The following is a 14,917-nucleotide window of genomic DNA, read 5'->3' as shown; positions in this document are numbered from 1 at the left end:
GTCTACCAGTACTTTTTATGTGATGAATGAGGCAAGCACATGATGTGAAAAAGAGAAAGATGGGGTCTTCTCCCCATCCTACAGGTGGTGAGCACTGGACAGGGAGGCGTCCCTGAATGGATGACATCTGAAACTGACTCTAGAAGCTTGAGTAGGAACTATTCAGAAGAAGACATTTAAGAAGGGCTAGACATTCATGCTACTCACTGAATAGTTCTGTTTTTTCCCCCTCTTTCAGATGTATAATGCAATCAGACCTCCTCCAATAGTTTTGGCTTCATCGGTTTCCCAGTAATGGGGCTGCATTGCTCCACCTAAGCTACTCTATGGCCACACTGATTTCTTATGAGCTCCCTTGAATCCACTGCTCAAGGACAATCAGTCAGGCCAGGGTCTAACTCCCACTGCTATTCTCAGACTTTGACAAAGCACATCCCGCTGAGTTCCCCAAGCACTTGCTAATAAGGCTAAGAAAGATGACTCAGAAGCAAATGTTTCAGAAAATGTTGTCAGAATGAGAGACAGAAGGGAGAAACCCAACGTTCTAAAGAATAGATCTCGTGGAAGTGCCTTGCATGGCTGAGTAGATGAGCCTGCTGAAACTCTGACCGCTCACTGTGGACTTGTGTCCAGGTGGCAATGTTTCATCCTTTATTACTTTCCACCCTTGTGCTTCTATAATATTCTTTCCTTATTCTCACTGCCCTGGGTGCCCCAAAATGTCCTGGAATATCAACTTTAGAGCAGCCTCTGTTTTCTAAGGAAGTTGAGCTAAAGCAGTTGGATTCCAAAATAGTTCTAGAAAAACACTCAGTAAGACTTGGAGTTGAGTTGTCCAACTCCAGAAAACAAGAAGGACCACAATGCTGGTGGTAGGTGCGTTGTTAACAAACCCTGGTATGCAGTGACATCATCGGTCACTAAGTTTTCACCACTCGTTGAGGACAAGATGTTTAGTGAACAAGTAACTGTAGTATTTCAACAGAATAAGGGCAGTGATTATAGATATTTAGGAGTCATATAGCTGTGTTTTAGTGCAGTGGACTCATTGCTAAAACAAAACAGAATGCAGACTCATATGCAAATGCGAGGCACACGATGGCACACTGAGAAAGTCTCTCCGGTGTCTTTAAAGCAGGCTTTTAGCTCCCTAGGTTTTAAGAGATGAACTTCAGGCCTAGGAGCTACAAAGTTCAGTCCTTGAAAAATAGACTTTTGTGTATATAGTTTTGACAGGTCTCTTATGTGAAAACAAGACTGTGATAGAGAAAAAATGAGATCTCAGAGCATGCAACATCTGCATGGATGAGGCTTAGTATTGCACAGCCCATTAATCAGCCTCTTCCTCATCTGCTGGATAACAGGCCACCTTACCTGGCTACCATGTAATGATTTCACATGAAGCAAATACAGTACATGAAAAGATGATGCTTATTTGTCAGGACCCACCCTACCTACCACCTGTCATTGCCTGCAGGCCAAGAATCAGAGTCAAGAGTCAGGACAGCCCAGCAGGAAAGCATGAGCTCTGCCTTTGGAAAAAGTAGTCTACATGCGAAGGGAATCACTTTCCCTGGCTGAAGTTACTGCCATGATCCAGGAGAACATGTTGGTATGAGAATGAGTTAGGAGGAGATTGGAATGGGAATGGATGCGGGGTAGAGAATCTGTGTTAGATAAGGAAGAATTTATTGATCTGGGAGCTCATTATGATTTGAGAGTCAATGTCAATGTTTTAACAAGGGTGCCTGGAGGTTGTTCAGTTTTCTGTAGAGACAGATCTGAAATACTGAACACGATGAGAACATATATAATAATGAGCTGCAGATGCCCTAACCTCCTTCTATGGTATTGAAGACCATACCAGAATATCTAGGAAGATGAAGCGCCATAAACTTGAACAAGGAGTCATCTCAAGAGCAGCTATTAGACTGGATATAGCAATATTTTCTCAAAAACTTCAGCATAAACTTTGGACCATATTCTGCTGCTATGAATGTCATGAATTCTTTCTTTTTGATAGGTATCAACAGGGAGCTTCATCATGTACCAAATCATCCTGGAATTTCTGGGTCCTCTTGCTACTTATTGCTTTGAATGAGGAGTTACCCTATAAAATAAGGTTGACAAACTATGATCAAATTTAGACAGCTACCTATTTTGGAAGATAAAGTTTTCCTGGAACACAGCCATGCCCATTTATTTATGGACTGTGTACATTTGCTTTGACAGAGTTGAGTAACTGAGAGAGACTGCATGGGTCACAAACCTGAAAGTTTAGTATCCAGTCATTTATGGAAAAAAATTTCCTGACTAATACAGGACATAGTTTCTGTATTAGTCATTTTATAAAAATCACTGAGATACATTACCCAAGAACTTAAAGGAGAGGTTTAATTTGCTCATGATTTCAGTCCACGATTGGCTGGTTCCAAGGCAGAGACATCATGGTCAAAAAGTACAGTGGAACAAAACTGTTAAATTCAGCAGAGCAGAAGAGTGCCACAGCAGCATGAGAGAGGGACTTGCTACAGATGGCAAAGGAATTACTCACACATACCAGAAGCCTGCATCACTAATTCCTAGGGCTGATCCCAAAGCAGTTGAGTTGAAACTCCACCCTGATTTCCACAGTCTCCTATTTACTAAAGGGATGCCAATGGGGCCGGGTGATAAACAGAAAAATGAAGATGAGATAATATTTTGTAGGGCAAACTTTGATCACTTTGTAAGGAGTGGGGAGAAGAATGCTTCCTCTCTGCTCTGGAGTATGTTCTACCTCAGTATGATATCAAGCTGAATAGTTATAATATCTGCTTTAAAGTTTTTTTTTGAGGGGGGTACCAGGGATAGAACTCAGGTCCTTGTGCTGGCGAGGCAGGTGCTGGAACCACTGAGCTGAATCCCCGGCCCTAAAGTTTTTAATCTGGGAATGCCAATATCTGGGTCATCTCGGAGTGGGCATCTGTCTTTTACTTGAGAAAAGGTCAGATTTTCCTGGTCCTTTGCTCATGGAATAATATTGAGTTGTATCCCAAACATTTTGAATACTATGCTGTGAAGCTGTGGGTCTTATAAAAATCTGGAGAAAACAGATGTTTCTTTTAGTAGGTAATGAAATTGCTTTGCCTTCTGAAGAATAAATTCCAGTACCAGTTTGACTTTTCAAAGCCCTGCTGGTTGGATCTACTTTTCACTTGTGCTACTGAAAGGCTAGCCTTGGTCTTGGGCAGTGGCTACCAGTGTGTGGTTTCCTTGGGAGTGTTCTGCACACACAGGTTGACGTGCACCTGACATTGGCAGCAAGACACATATGGAGCTGGAGGATCTCCTTCTTCCATTCTCACTCTCTTCTCTGCAGCATCTCCACTGTTCACTTTTGTTCCCTGTGATACATTTTCCCTTTCCTCTGGCTATGAATATGGGGATTTTCTTGTAGTCACAGTAACGATTACTTCTGCTTCCATAGAAAAAATTGGGAGGAAAAGCAGAAGGAAAACTGACAGTGGGTATCACAATCTCCAACTTGAAACTATATTACAAAGCCACTGTGATAAAAAGAGCATGGTACTGGCAAAGAAACAGACCCACGGATCAGCGGAACAGATTACAAGATGCAGAAACAATTCCTGACATACTCAGCTACTCATCTTTGACAAAGGAGCCAACCATCCTCACTGGAGGAAAGATAGCCTCCTTAATAAATGGTGTTGGGAAAACTGGATTTCAACATGTCAAAGATTAAAACTACACCTGTATCTTTCACCGTGCACTAAACTTAAATCCAAGTGGGGGATTAACAATATAAACATTAAAACAGATACACTAAACTTGCTGGAAGATAAATTAGCTAAAACTCTTGAATACATTGGCATAGGAAAAGATTTTATGAACAAATCCCCAGTAGCATGGGAATTAGCACAAAGAATCAACAATTGAGGTCTCATCTTTTTAAAAAGTTTCTGCACTGCCAGAGAAATCACAAGCAGAGACAACCCACATTGTGGGAAAAAATTTTACCAGCTGTTCCTCAAACAAAGGTCTACTATCTAAAATACATAAAGAACTAAAAAAAACAAAATCAAATCCCCCAAATATAAAGACCCAATTCAAAAATGGACATTTGAAATGAACAGGGATTTCTCAGACAAAGAAGTAAAAGCATCAAATAAATATATGAAAAAATGTTCAACATCACTGGTCATTCGAGAGGTGCAGATGAAAACAACACTGAGATTCCACCTCACTCCACAAAGAACGGCTGCTATCAAGAAACTAACCAACAACAAATGTCAGCGGTGTTGTGGGGACATAGGAACCCTTCTTCATTGTTGGTGGGAGCACAAACTGGTGTAATCACTGTGGAAATAAATATGGAGAAACCTCAAACAACTAGGATTAGGAGTCCCATGTGACCCAGCTATTCCTCTGCTGGGTATCTTCCCAAAAGAATTAATAGAATCATACCACAGCTATATATGCTCACCCATGTTTATAGTGGCACAGTTTGTAATAATTAAAATTTGGAAACAGCCCAATTGTCCATCAACTGAAGATTGGATAAAGAAGATGTGAGTTTTTAAAAAATAAAATGGAGTACTACTCAGCCGTAAAGAATGAGAAACTAGAGATATTTACAGCTAAGTGGACACACATTGAGGCCATATGTTTAAGTGAAATTAATAAGTCATATATGTGCAAATATGGAATAGTTTCTCTGGTGTGAAAAACTAAAAGTGTAAGTAAGGATCAAAATGTATAATTGATATTGTGTAATAAGAAGAGTAGAGAAAGTGGTAGGGGTAGGGGAAAGGGAAAAAGGGAAAAGAAAAAATATGTGAAAAGGAAAAACAGAAACAAAGTCTTTGTAAACAGGGAAGGGTGGGCAGGGGAATGGGGAAAAATAAGAACCAAGATATGTCATGTAAAGGTACAAGATGCTAACGATGAATGAAACTGTATTGTATACCTAAAATGTACCAATAAACTTAATAAAGATAAAAAATAAAATCGACAGAATTCCTTCCACGCAATGCAGAAAAGGATCCTATTTTTCTAATTCTTGTACTCTGAGGTGGGTTCACTTCAGGATTTCCAGATGCTTGTGTGACTGTGGCAGGGCTACTCTGTGATAGACCCTGGAGCAGGACCAGTGGAGAAAAAAAATGGAAAAATGACCACAATGATTCCCTCCCACTGCACAGTTGTAATGGGCCCCTAATGCCAATCTATTGCCAAGAAGATAAGAGTCTCTTAGAGTTTGGGGATCTACACCCACTGTCCAGTTTACCTGTATGACTCACCCTTTGGACAAAGCCCAGAAGAAAAACAAACCAACAACAGGAAAACCAAAGGCATCATGTCAGTCATTCTGTAGCTTTGGACTTCTCTCCCCAATTCACCGGCAACCATTACTTTTCTGAGTTTTTATTTTGTCCAGAGTTTTAGTTCTAATTAGCCAGTGAGATTAGGCTTACTCTACCTTGGCTAGATTCAAGAGGACCTTCTTAAAGTACCAGGCTTTACCTGGGTCCCTTTGTCCTTCCCCAGGGTTCTTCTCCATGTGTTTCTTGCTCAGTCAATTAGAGGCTCCTTCACATTGGTGGAGAGAATATTTAGGTCACGGAGCAAGGTATAAGAAGTCTGAGAAGAATGAGGCAGGGACTAGAACTGACAAAATCACCCTTCCCTACGGAGTGCAACGTGGAAACCCTTCCAAGTTGCCTTGGGATTTGCCAGATGATCAGTGTCTGAGTGAAAAATCTGTCAGAAAATAAGATGTTGGCAACAAAAATTAAGTTGACATCTTGTCAAAAGAACATATTCCTATATCATGTAAAGGTACAAGATCCCAATAGTAAATGTAACTGCATTGTTTGCTTTAAATGTAGCAATAACTTAATGGGGAGGTGGAGAGCATAGTCCTGAGACAAACGGAGATTTCTGAAGGGTAGCTCATGTGAACCTGAGGTATGAAATGCAATTAAATCTGTAAAATGAGGTCAGTTCCCACTCCAAACACACCATAGGGTGAGCATTCACAAAGGCCTGGGAGCCCTGGGTTCACCCCTAGAACCCCATAAAATCTGAAGAGTAGGTTCCCTTCCCTCAACTTCCAACACTTCTTCTAAGGGTTTGAAATCTTTTCGGTCCCCTGACCATGAAAAGGCCATGGACTTGCTGTGGGGAGTCAGCAGGGTTGTCATCATCGTGGTCATAGCTGGCCTTGGCCTTCTGTCTGACACCTGCAGTCAAGGCAGGGGAAGCAGGCACAGGGAGAAGAGGGAAAAGGGTTTGTACCCTGCAGCAGTCAATCTGGATGTGAGTATTGACTCTTCACTGAGACATGTGCTAGACCTTCTCTGCCTAGGCCTTAGCTGCACTGCTGGGAAAGCAGGAAAACACCACCATATTGAAAGGTTGTGAAATAAATGACACAGTGTGTAAAATAGTTCCTCATCCTGACTGATCTCTGGGCCCCCATGAAGTCAAAATTATAGATTATATTATTCAAACAGGAGACTTATGTCTTTAAATGTTAATTAAACTCTGCTTATAAAATATTACATAGTAAATATTCTTGGATCACCCATATTGAACAGATAAGAATGATTAATAATCAACATGCATTATTTATGTATAATTGGATGTTTCAAAAATTTTGAAATCTGCTGTCTAATGGTAGATTAGTATTTCTGTCTCCATCTTATATAAATTATTAGCACAATAATTTCCTCTTTATAGGAAAATCATACTTTCCTGCAATTAATAAATTTTTATTTTCCCACCACAAGCACTAGCTTTTCTTCAAGTTATTCAGTTTTTAAAGTTGGGTCATAACTCTAATTCACTTTTCATGCCACACAAAAAGACCAACATCATGTTTGTAATTGACTGGCACTTAGTAACTACTGATTAAATTAATCAATAACCAATGATACACTTTGGGTTATGATTTCTCCTTAGATTCAACAGAAAAGATCCAGTCAAGTCAAATATTAACAAGAGACAGGAAGAAAGGAGAAGCTGACAAGCACAGGTTAATTCACTTTGTACATCTTCTATATTTCGGCCACTCGTAAATGTTAAATTTCTACACCTTGTTGAAAATTTGCATCAAGATTTGATCACTGCAACAGCTAAGCTGCACTTATAATTCCACTTTCTCCTGGTCCAGCAGTTCGAGCCTGGGCCCAGCAGTTTACAGTCATTAGTGGAAGTTGTGTGTGTGTGTGTGTGTGTGTGTGTGTGTGTGTGTGTGTGTGTGTGTGTGTGTGTGTTCGCGCACGCGCAGGGGTGAGTGGCTTCTGAAACAGCAGCTCATTTATCTTGATTCATACCGTTTAGGTTCTCTTTCCTGTAGGACGGCACACTGTCAAGACAGATGATTCTGGAACTTTCCGAAGAAGACAGGGAACATTTGCCAGCAATGAGGCCTATCATTAGGCAGTGATACGGGACTTGGGGGAGAAGGGGAAGGACATGAATATTCACGGAACATCGCTTTGCTTCAGTAGCTTTAGGTACATTGTTTCACGTGCTCTGCTCTTCCTAGCGATCCTGGGAGGGAATAATGAGTGATACTGGCTGGAGACTGGGGCTGCACCCAGCACTTCACATTCGTTACCTCAATGAGTCCGCAAAACAACCCAGGAGGAGCGATTATATGTCCTTCAGAGGAAAGGCTTCGCGGGTCAAACACTTGCCGGTCCACGGTCACACAGTCACCCAGAGGAGCACAAATGAAAGGCGCTTAGTCTAACTCCACATTCTGAACTCTAAAGACCCTTCTTTCTCAGAATAAAGCTATCTTTTCTTATTATATAAATAAAATATATTGAGGGGGAAAATGCAGGAAAAACTCTCAAAATAAATATTTATTTAATTTTTCGAATAGGCAATGCATCTTATGGTTGCAAAGGCAAAGTTGTTTTTGTTTTTTTAAGGTAACCGTGGTTGTTAATCTACTGTGACTTTCTGTGGAGGGCTTTTACACATATATAGATTTACTGCTTCCTTTTTGTACTTTTTCGCTTTTGATGGCAGCAAGTACATATTATCTCATGCCTCACTTTTTTTCCCATTTCACTGTAGCCCTGCAAATTAGAGCATGAAGAGTTTTTAATTCATTTAATAGGGACATCATATTCTATTTTATTTATGTTTTAAATTAAAGCTCAAAATTTGACCCATCCTTAAGTACTGGAGACTAGAGTGGTCTTCAATTTGAGGCTCTATGTCCGGTGCTGAAACAGCCCGGCATATGCACGTGCGTGTCGCCTCTGAGCGGCTATCTGTAGGATGTGCGGCCATGCAGACTGTGACTTCAGGGGGTACCACCCTTGTCCCCCAAGGAGCTGCGCCAGTGTGTCCCCTTGCCAGCAGGGGAAATAAGGGTGTTTCCCTACAGCCCCGTCACCAGCTTTTTGTCAAACTTTTCGATTTTTGTTAATCAATGGTTAAAATTTTATAATTCTAGGTAGTTTGAATTCTTCCTTTTATAATGAAAAAGCCTAGACACTTTAATATATTGGTTTAAGGACACTGATAATTGCCTTTCTCAGTGCAGAATCTATTTGTACCCTTTTTCCATATCCTCTTGGACGTTCCTTCACAGATCAGGGAGTTCTCCCTTTGTGACATGAGCTGTGAGCAGCTTTTTCTAGTTTTTGTTTGGTCTTGAACCTTAAATGTGGTATTTTGCTCATGGACAGTTTTGTTTTTAGCCTTTTCTGTCCATTGAAGAATATTTAGCTCATTAGTACATGTGTGTCGCACATAACGTTTCCATTTCTTGTGGGACGTGTACGTGTACGTAACTCAGTTTCTTTTCTCATCTTCTTCCCCTTCCTTTCCTCCTCTTCCCTTCTCTTCAGTTACATTTGTGAGTTTTTCTCTTATCACCTCTAGCTTCGACTCCTAAATACGAAGACCATCACCATTCCAATCCAAGGTTATATGATAATCCCATATTTTAAATCTAGAACTTTCACAGCTTTGGTTCTAACATTTGAATCATTAATCTATATGCAAACAATCCCATTGCTTAAATTAACACATGCATCCCAATTTTACATGTATCTAGCTATGTCTCTAGTTTTTCCAATGCCATTTAATGAATCATTTCATTACTGACTTGAAATACCTCGTTGATTATATGTTGTGTTCAAATCTCTATATAGGTATGTCTTTTCGGACTTTCTATTCCATTGCATAAGTCTATCTATTCATATATTCCTACTATACTGTTTTCATAACTAAAGGCTTTAAATATGTTTTAAATGTTTTAATATCTAGTACGGTTAATTCTCTATCCTATTCTTTTTGAGAATTTCACTGGCAATTCTGATTTACATGCCCATTAGAGCTTTAAAATCATTATCCAGTTTTTAAAAATATCTTGAATTTTTTTACTGAATTGCATTAAATACATAAATTAGCTTATGGAAAATTCACACCTTCATCATTGTTTATGCTTCTATTTTTTAAAAAGTCTTTTTAGGTCTCTCAGATGTTACATATGTTTTCATTATGGACTCTATTTATTCTTACTAATTCTTGTCTTAGTTGCTATATTCATGTAGTCTCTTCTTATACTACTCAGTTGGTGACATATATACACACATGAGGAAAGCTAATTTTTCTATTATTTTTATACCTTAAAATTTTTCTAGATTCTATTATATGTCATGGTAGCTTCTTATTTAGATTTCTTATTTTCTCAGGTCATTGTTTCTGCAAACACTGATAATTTTTCCTTTTTCTGCCCAAGTTTTTGAACTATGATTCCTTTCTCTTTGCCAGTGGTACTAGTTATTGCTTCTAGCTCAACATCGAGTTCTATTTCTGAATTTAATGGGGATGTTTTAGTGCTTCTCATTAAGCATAACACTAGCTTTGGGGCTATGATTGAAGTACTTTATTTTACTACAGACTTTAATCCTATTTTATTGCACTTCTTAAATATTAAGGATGAATGTTGAATTTTCTTGGGTAGTATTTTTAATGCCCCCTTTCCATACTTATATAATATCAAACATAGCGGTTTTGACACCGACATATAAAAATGGTCTTATGTTACATATATTTATCTGTATTTTGTATTTCTCAACACATAATACTTTGTGGAATTTTTCCCAAAATTACCTCAATTACATGTAGCTCATTGTTTTACTAGCTACATAATATTCCACAGTTTGGATATAGCTCATTTATTTAACTATTCCCCTGTGATAAACATTCATTTCTTTCCTTTTCCCCTTTCCTACAAATGAACCCACATTCACTATTCTCTACTGGTTAGTTCCATGTGACTGGTCCTTTTATCGCTAAGGACTGTATTTCCCATGGATGGGAGTACTGAGTGGAAGGCTGTATGTAGTTTTAATAGCCGCTCCGCTATCCTGCTGAAGATCTCACAGTTAGGGCTGGGATTCAGTGAGGGCTCTCTGACTCCGAGTCCATTAAAAAAAGCTGCTGGCCAAACAGGACCCATACATAAAGCAGATCCTATAAAATCACTGTGCTCATAGTGAGATTTCCACTGTGCTTTATCTGGAGGACATAGACAAACAGCAGATTATACTGTTAAGGGGTTGTCTACCTCACATTCATCTTTATGAATTTCTGAAATTAGATGGGCCTCAGTTTCTGCAACCTTGAGCAAATTTTTTTTTATTCGTTCTGTGTATCCACTTTCCCATCTTAGAAATGGGAACAAAAGTAGTGCCTATCTCATACCATTGTAAAATTAGAGCCTAGAGCATCCAAAGCCCACAGCAAAGCGTCTGCCACAAAGCGTCCAGACTTTCTCAAAATGTGTAAAAGAAGGATTTATTTGAAGTGACCAGACCCAGGCCAAACAGGTTTTGCCATGCTTTGAAGTTGTCCCAGCAGACAGGGCATGTAGAGCAGAGAGTGCGACTGTGGTTTAGCACTTGGAACTCTGGGCCCGGGCCACTTCTGAGTGTGACAAGGGTGAGGGTCGCAGGTGATGAGGACAACACAACCCTCTCCGCAGGGCAGCCTCTGCCAAGCCATGCTTTACAAGGGACGGAGAGCCGGTGGGGAGAGAGAGGAGAAGGGCGCAGTGAGGGGCGGGAAGAGAGAGGGGAGGAAGGAAGGAGAGGGAGAGAAGAGAGAGGGGAGAGAGGAAGGCGGAAGGGAGATTTTCCGGGCCATGGTGTCGGCTTCCTGTGGCTGCTGTAACAGATGAGCACACACTTAGTAGCTTAGCGCAGCACAAAGTTGCTCTCTAGTTCTGGAGAACAGAAGCCCAAGTCAGCCTCACTGAGCTAAAGCAATGTATTGGCAGGAGCACCCCTTCTCCCTTTCTCTCTTTCCCAACGTCTAGAAGCTCCCCGCATTCCTTGGTTTACGGACCCTGCTTCACCTTCACATCTTCCAACCTCTGCATCTTCCTACAGCGGCTCTCCTTGCTCCCTCTCACAAGGGCCTGTGAAGTTCTACTGGGTTCACCTGAGAACCAGGATAAGCGCCTCGCTCCAGGGCCTGGTCCATCAGTCACTTCTGTGAGCCCCTTTGTCATGTGCGGAGACGCACTCACAGGCTCCGGGGGCTGGGACACGGGCATCTGTGTAGGGACACGGTGTTTAGTCTGCCACCGACGTGACGTGCACGACCCACTTCCCGTCCTTTAGAGGAGCATCCTAGCCTGAAAGGGTCCCCCTGTTCAGCACGCTTCTTCTGCTTCTCTGAAAATCTCCACCTTGCTTAGCTAAATCCTCCTCCCTTGCACACAGACAAAAAAAAAGCGGGGGGACCCGTTTTATTACATGTGTGATTGGGTGCAGTGTGTACGAGACTTGGATGCTTTTGCTGGTCCTGACTTGCGTCTTTGGAGCCCACTCTATGAGCTGAAGGGCAGAAAAATGCGGCCAGCTGGGTCTGCCGTCTGCCTCACTGCAGGGCCACTTTCTAGTTGTGTCTGAATGATTCTCAACACTGAGGTGTTAAAACCATATCCTATAATGGGGCTGTATTTGGAGAAACAGTCTTTACAGAAGTAATTAAGTTAAAACAAGGCCTTTTTCTCAATGGTTACTGACACCCTTGATGTTGAAGTTCCTGTTTCATTTCACCGGATTCCCATCATCTTCCTATGGGATCTCCTGCTCCTGATCTGCTCTCATCTTGATCTCTCTATTAGTTTTCTATGGAAAAATGTTACAAACTGTTTACTTCAGTGTTACTAACCGTCTACTTAAACCATGCACATTTATTTTCTTACAGTTCTGGGGGCTGGAAGTCCAAGATCAAGGTGTTGGTAGGTTTGGTTTCTCCTTGAAGCCTCCCTTCTCAGCTTCTAGGTGGCTACTACTTGCTGTGTCCTCCACTGGCCTTTTCTGTGTATGTTGCCGGTGTTTTGCTCTGCCTGTCCTAATTTCCTTCTAAGGACACCAGTGACACTGGAGTCGAGGTCACTCAAAAGGGCTCAATTTGTGGCACTCGTGTGTCTGTTTTTATCTCACTTACGGGCAGGTCCAAAAAATAAATCCACTTTTGTAACCCAGAGCTCACTGCTCAGTATGAGTTTTGATACATACAAGAAGGAACAGTACCAGCAGGCTCAGTGGTGCCAGCCCACGATCCTGGAACTCCTGAGGCTGAGGCAAGAGGAGCGAAGCCTGGTCTGTGTAGTGAGATACTGCTTCAACAAACAAAGCAAAAACAAAAACTTATGATAACCTAATACAGATTGAAAGGATGGGAGGTGTTACTAACAAGAAAAAGACCTCATTTTAACTTAGACTGTCTCTCCAAATCCTGACACATCGTAAGGTACTGAGGATTAAGGCTTCAAGATGTGAATTTTAAGGGGGTAAGTTCAATATTGTCTGTAACAGCCTCTGTATCCTCTTCCCTTCCACCCACCCCTTGCCCCCGATGTAATTCAGATCACACAATACATGCCTGCCCTGTTCTGCTCGCTAACTACCACTTGCTTCCTTCCCTCTTGGTTTCCTGATGGGATCATAGACAGACCATCTAGAGCTAAATGGAAAACATTCTCACCTGTTAAGAGTCAAATTAGGTAAATTCAGAGAACCTATTCATCAGGCTAAGCCATTCTGTAGGTCTAGAATAATGTCCCTTGTCATTTTTTTTTCAGAATAACATTTTGGTTCCTGCAAAGATAAGCACCACCTTGTTAGAGTAAGGCTAAAAGCCACGTACAGGAGTAGTAGCACAAGTACTAAAAAATACATGATGAAAGGTTGGTGGAAAGTTCTATTATTTCATTTCCCATTGGGCAACCACATCAGGTGACAGTCTGGGTAATGAGAAGCCCCATAAGTGTCGGTCTCATTTCTGTCACTAAGGATGTAAAAGGACATCTTAGAACCTCTTCACAGTTTGAGATATCCATCGCTAAAACAAGGACAGCCACGCTTTGCTGACCACCCAAAGTAAAAGCTCTAGAAGGTCTTGAGTTCTGAACTAAATATGTAACCATGAAACTGTTTAAAAGTATACTATTGTTTTCCAGATTTCATTTTATGCAAAATCATGTCTCAGAGGATACAGGGCCGAGTGCCTTGTTACTGTAACAGGGAAAGTCTAGAAATGGTCCCTGGTGCTAGAAGTACATTTAAATCCTGGGATTTAAAGTGTTTTTCCTTTCAACTTCCTGAAGCAAAGATTAAGGAGCCACAGGAATGGGAGAGACAAATAAAGCACAGCTTTCAAAAATCACGAAAAATGAGACAAATCCTTTGAAATCAGAAAAGGGAAAGAATGTGGGTTTCCAGGGTGTTTGTAGAAAAGACAAAGATAAGACACAGATGCATTGATTCTGCCTCTGGTAGTGAGGTGTTTTCTGTAGTGAAATCAAACAACCTGAGACGCACCTCTAAATGCCGTCATGTAGGCTAGAAAGCCCAGAGCCAAGCAGGGAAGATACTTGTCTCCAGACAGTTCTGCAAGCTTTAAGAAGAGACAAAGGGTTTCCCCAGAGGCTTACAGGCACCCTGAAGTAGAAGGGAGAGTTCACACTCATGGTACTTCTTTCAGCCCTAGGTGGAGAACAGCAAATGAGGTTTGGGGAGAGAAAAAACGAGAAAGGGGTGGTGATGTAGACAAGAGGAACGCCAGAGAAAGATCCATCTGTCGGCTGCTGCCCCAGCACAAGTTGAAAACATCTTGCAGGCTGATGTTAATTAGAATTCTCTCTTGAGAAAGAAACTGAATACAGTTTCCCCAAATCATAACCTTTTCCAAATGCAGTATTTCCACGAGCCTCTCTCTCATAAGTTTCCACGCATTAACTATCAGACTCATAACAGTTCCTATCTTTCCCTTTCTTAGTTAAGACTTGACTTTTCATATCTTCTTCAGGCCTTTTTCCTATGGCCCTCTAACATGCAAAAAAGGCTATGTACCTGCGCATATGTGGAAAGAATGGAGAAAATTAATCAACTGGCAAGAGGATTGGAGGGCACGTTACAAAAGGAGGGTGAAGAGCTAAATTTATATAACCTAGAAAAAGAGAAGGCTCTGGAGGAACATGACAGAGTTACACTTCACAGAAGCAGTATAAATGAAGGGAGGGAATTATTCACAGTCTCATAAGATGGCAGGACAGAGGTGCTATCCCCAAACCAAGCCTGGGAAAGGAAATCATGATGGATGGTAAAAGTGGGAAATGAGAAACAGCTCCTGTTGTGGGTAACAGGACCCCACCCTTCTGGTTCCTGTTCAGTGGACATGGAGGACCCAGCGAGGTCATGGTTACCTGAGCAGGTCCACATGACACCTTCCCACACTCAGCTTCCTTCAAGGCTGGCAGCGTCTTCTGCATTGTGATGGACTGCGGCATCGGGGCAAGAGAGGGATATGTATATATTTTCCCAGTATAGATAAATTCCCCTGAAAGTAACAAGAAAAACAACAACAA

General features: G+C 41.2%; 1 pseudogene; it reads left to right on the top strand.

Annotated features, from left to right (window-relative positions):
• The first annotated feature begins 12,471 nt into the window (after nt 1-12,471).
• LOC117283884 lies at nt 12,472-12,579 on the top strand (annotated as a pseudogene).
• The last annotated feature ends 2,338 nt before the right edge of the window (nt 12,580-14,917 follow it).

Source organism: Fukomys damarensis, unplaced genomic scaffold (assembly GCF_012274545.1).
Source record: "Fukomys damarensis isolate Sample0158 unplaced genomic scaffold, DMR_v1.0_HiC HiC_scaffold_31, whole genome shotgun sequence".
Classification (NCBI taxonomy): domain Eukaryota; kingdom Metazoa; phylum Chordata; class Mammalia; order Rodentia; family Bathyergidae; genus Fukomys; species Fukomys damarensis.
Note: the sequence above shows the minus strand (reverse complement) of the source record. Positions and strands in the feature narration are given on the sequence as shown.